Here is a 5,222-nt window from a genome sequence, read left to right as displayed (position 1 = left end):
CGCACGACGCCAATTGGGCCGGCCCAGCAATCAGTGAGAAAAACAATGGCGAAGAGAAAAAGGTGACAGTACATCGACGGGGACGGGATTCGAACCAGCATCGGTGCGATGAGGACTACATGAGGTCATGCGTTACAACTTCTCTGAAGGGCCCTGTGGTTAATCTGCATTGGAGGTTCCTTGAAAGCCTATTCCACTAGAGTACGGTTGCCCCTTCGTCAATATATATGGGGAAAGCCATGGCCGACTACGAAAATAGATGTTCAAATTGGATATTGATGTGCAAATTGGTTATTAGTTGTTTTCTTCTTGGGAATGTATCAACTTAAGTGTGGCCAATCATCACGAGATATGGTGGGTGGCCTACTTTTTTATTGAGTTCATATATAAGCACAATTTATTTCAAATTGGTTATTGGTGTTTTATTTCTAAAGGAGAAATGAACTAGCTCAATATTCATTCATTGCAAGTCTTATTTGACATACCACATTCCCATGATAAATACTCCATTCATATGTGCATATGGATGAGTGTAAGACTAGCTAGGTCGGTGTACAATGCTGAAGCTGTCAATCGTTGTACGGGGGCTAAGGCTGCCATGTAGGCGAAAAATCTTATGTGGTAAGTTAATTAAGATGAGAGATATGACTTTGGTGACCCAGGAAGAAATAGTGCCAAACGCGCGAATCAAAGGAAAACATTTAAATGGAAGAAGCCCACCAATGTATGAAAGAGTTTAGTTGCTAAATCATTAAATGTAGGGAGCTTAGATACAACAAATTAGGATCGGCATAGTGGACATTAGTCTATTCTACTACCGCCCAACTTAGATGAGGATTTCGAGTGGCACTAAAAATGGGATGCATTGGGAACAGAATTTCCATATGGAACGAAGAAGCACATGCTAAGCTTGGAAACTGGACGAGCGGATGGGCATTATGATGTGGAACACAAAGTTGGAGAAGTTGGTCTGTGCGAGGACACCCGCGTCCTAAGATGTTCTTGTCTTAGTGGCAGTGGCAGATGACGCCCAGCCAGATCTCGTACCTTTTCAGCGAACTACACTCTTGTGATCTGTTTGGGTGTCGGTACTTGGGAACCATGGTTCCTAATCTACACTCTAGTGATCTGTTTGGGAACCATGATTTGGTACGAAGAAATGGCAGCATGGGGTTAGCGCATTGGAGAGAGGAGGAGGTGTGGAAGATGCGGTGAGAGTTCAGAATTTTTTGTTAAGGAAAGGATATAATTTTTTTATTTCAGTTATGCTTATTGTCTTTGGAAAATGGCAAGTAATGATTTGATCTTTCTTTGGCCATGTGATTAGATTCCTTTACGTGGAGGTGATCGAATCTATGTGATTTTGAATCATCAAGGGCTAGAACAAAGGTTAAGAGAACACTTTGTGCGGGTAAAAAAAGGAAGGGTTTTGGAAAAAAATTTGGATAAAACCAGTAGGAAAAATCGGTGAGAGGATCCGTGAGTTGTGGATTAATTTGAGTGGAGGCGACAGAAACAACTCCTCTTTAATTTTAATAGTAGAGATGGTACACTATAACAGGAAACAACGATTACGCTCAAATTTATGGTTCCTGAATTCTTATAATGATGCCAAGAATCTAGACATTTGACCAACACATGTTTTTCTTGCAAATTAGCTCTTCTTTGATCCCGTTGCAACCCAGACTGCAGTAATTTAGTACCACTCTTAAACCTCGTGGATGGTCATGTGAATCTAGCCTCCCCACCTCCACTTTCGTAGCTAAAGTATTAAGAATATCTCATCATGCTTTCAGTTAGAACTCGAGCCCTTCCGCTTTCACTAAAACATGTGTTGCCGATGCATCCCACTTCTACTACAATATCAATACAACTCAATCAATATAACCCACGTGCAGCCAACTAAGCTCGAAAATCGCTTGCACATCTAACTAACTACAACAAGTTTTAGTGTTGATCTGCGCCGAGGATATTGTGTCTTATATATGTAGGCGCAAGGAGCGATTCAGAGTTCTCTAGTGTGACATCGTCCGCCTAGCATTGTTCCTGGTATTTATTGAGTGACTATGATACTCAGGAAAGATGACGCAATGAGTGCAGAGTTATTATCCCCATCGACCTAAGTTGGGAAAACACTAGAAAATCAATTCAAATAAATGTTCTATGTGCACATATTTTGATGCGTGCTTTTTTGTGTAAAGTGGTGTACCATGTGATCTACCTGCTAGCTTAATCACGTAACACCAGAGACGCAATCACCAACAAACTTAAGTGAAATGATCGAGATCATACCCCAGCACTAAAAAAGACGTACGGGGTCTGTGCTAAAAGTGAATGCTCACTGCTTATGTAGTGTGCATATAAGAGCTAACAAAGGGACAACTACAACTAAAAAAGCAAGGGGCAGGCATGACCGACACTAGTTCACCCACCCCGACGCTATCCATGAATTGTTGCTTCATAATATAAAGCGGGGGAAAACCCTTTATCGTCAGCTGTGTTAAGAATCAAATTATCTTTTTCTTGTCGAAGAGGCCAGGAAAACAGATCCATGGCATCTCGTACTCTAGTTTTGTTACTGTGGGTCAAATATCGTGCCCATAGCATTTTGTCTAGCTCATCGTGTGCATTCCTGCCGCAAGGTTAGGCCGTGCCTCGGGGAGAGGCAGAACTTGTGCACCATGGTAAACAAGCCGCATCCCTGTTGGTGGCGAAATGAACATGGTAGTAGGTGAAGACAATGGGCGGGAGGCTTCAATCCAAGCATACAACATGCCATACAACAAAAGAAAAGAGAAGAGCAAGAACGGTTAAGATACAAGACACCGAAAGAGCCACTAACGAGCTTCGAATGCAACAAGCGCAAGGCTGAGCATCAAGGCCCTCAGCGAACACGATCGTGCACACGAAACGACAAAGACAGGGTAGTGACCTACAGCCAGAGGAGGCCACGCTCCGTCAACTCCTCCGAGGCCAATCATAGTCGAGCAACTAGCCGTCTCTACCTCCGAAGAAGGCCACCCTGCCATCTCGCCCTGGACCGTAGGACGCCACGCCGTCGGCAAGTAAAGCCGCTCACACCCGAGCGGAAAGCTGGAACCAACAGGATGTCGGGGAGAAGACTACACGCGTGTCCACCTCGCCTTGTAGCGCCACACCCCAACATCACCACCGCCACAGCCGGATCAACGTCAACCATAAGAAGCCGAGCAGGAATATCACTAATGAAGATAACCTACCTCCTGCACCGAATTGTCTCAACCACCCCTCCTCCTACCAAAGGTGGTGCCTTCAAGAAGAAGAACCGCGCCGGCGCGTCATCACCACCCAACCAAAGAATTTAGGCTTTCACCCAGGTTGCAGAGGTAGAGGGTAAGGGAGGGATCTGTATGCCGCCACTAGAGGAGAACGGCACCGGTGCGCCGCCAACATCATGGCCACAAAAACCGGCCAAGGGTTTCCCCCGGTCCATGCCCACCCAATCCTCTATCCCCAACCGGCCGCCTGAGCTAGGCACATGAATGCCGACAAATGCAAACCGGCGGGTTAGTAAGAGGCGCAAGGGAGAAGCCACCGCTCCACATCTGCTCAAGGGGCCAACGGGATATGCCAGGAGCCAGCTCCATGTATGCCGCCAGCCCGCCACCCATGCCGCAGGCACGGCACCATTACTAGGGAAAAGCCTATACACAGAATCTTACCAGCAGAGCACTTTAAAATAAGGCGCTACTGCTACATAGCAGTAGCGCGCGCAAGCTTAACTCGCTGCTGAAATAAATATAGCAGTAGCGCGCCCGCTCTAAGATGCGCTACTGATATAATTCCCACGAGGCCGCCGCGAGGCTAGTTCTAGCAGCAACTCGTTATCACAAAGAGCGCTACTGCTACGTAGCATAGTAGTAGCGCATTTCACCAATAAGCGCTACTGCTAAGTTTACTACAAAAATTTAGTCCCACCTCGCTTCGTGAAGAGAGTTTCTACCACCTTAAATATGTTACTTCTCAAACTTTGACAAGCATTTGGTCTTCATTGAGCTCTGTGTGTAGAATTTGTGGCCGCAATATGAGTCTTCACCTATTCCTAAACCGGTGAGGATTCATATTGACAAATCAGATTGTACACAAAAAGATCGTTGATGATCAATGTATTTTTGATACATTGAAGTCTATTTTTACATGCTGACACATGGCAATAGCGCTTTCTTTGTGAAAGGCGCTGCTGCTAGGTAGTTTAGCAGTAGCGTCTTTCTCTATAGCACGCTACTGCTAAGCCATTCCATCTCCCACCCCCCCCCTCCTCTATCCGATCCACTCACACTCACACACTCACTGGATCTCCCCCTCAACCCCCCGCGCCGGTCCTCCCCCGTCGCCCCTTTCTGCGCCGCCGTCACCTCCTCCTCCTTGCTGGACTCGGTACCGGCCTCCTCCTCCGTCCTCCCTCCACTCGCCGCTGGCCGGCCCCTCCTCGCTCCGCCTTCCTCCTCCGTCCTTCCTCCACTGGCCGCCGGCCGACCCCTCCTCGCTCCGCCTTCCTCCTCCGTCCTACTCTCTTCTCCCTCCTCGAGTCGCCCCTCCTTCTCCCTCCTCCCTGCTACATTTTGATTTAGTAGGCTAGTTCATATGCAACATTTTGATTTAGTTGATATGATTTAGGTGATTTAGTAGGCTAGTTGATTTAGTTGATTTAGAACATTTTGATTTAGTTGATTTAGTAAGCTAGTTGATTTAGTATGCATCATTTTATTGTTATTTTTTCTGTACATGGATAGATAGATGCTTTTTTTTGTAATAAGTTATTTTTTGGCAAAATGTAGGTGGTACCTTGTCATCTAATATGTTACTAGATTTTAGGATTATAATTGTCCATCAAATTGCTTCTCACAGAAGAACCAAAAATAGCACATGCTACTGTTTTCTTTCCTGTGAAGTGGATCGTTAATCCTTTGCTCATATTGCTTTAGGAAAAATGGCGCCACCACCACCACCACTATGTCGACTGTGCAATTCAAGGTGTGCCAGCAACCTTGCAACTGGCAAGCTGTTCAGCATCTACTTCCAACCAAGTTTTCGTCATGCGGCGGTAAGAAATTAGATGAAATGTAATAACTATTTTATTTTTAGTGTTGGCATTACTGCATTGTGTCATTTTGCTTATTTTACACAGATGGTCCCATACAATGTGAGGTTGAAATTTAACAAGCTGTCACGAGACACTGTCA

Source organism: Triticum dicoccoides, chromosome 4B, assembly GCF_002162155.2.
Source record: "Triticum dicoccoides isolate Atlit2015 ecotype Zavitan chromosome 4B, WEW_v2.0, whole genome shotgun sequence".
NCBI lineage: Eukaryota > Viridiplantae > Streptophyta > Magnoliopsida > Poales > Poaceae > Triticum > Triticum dicoccoides.
The sequence above is the reverse complement of the archived record's forward strand: the minus strand, read 5'-3'. Positions refer to the sequence as shown.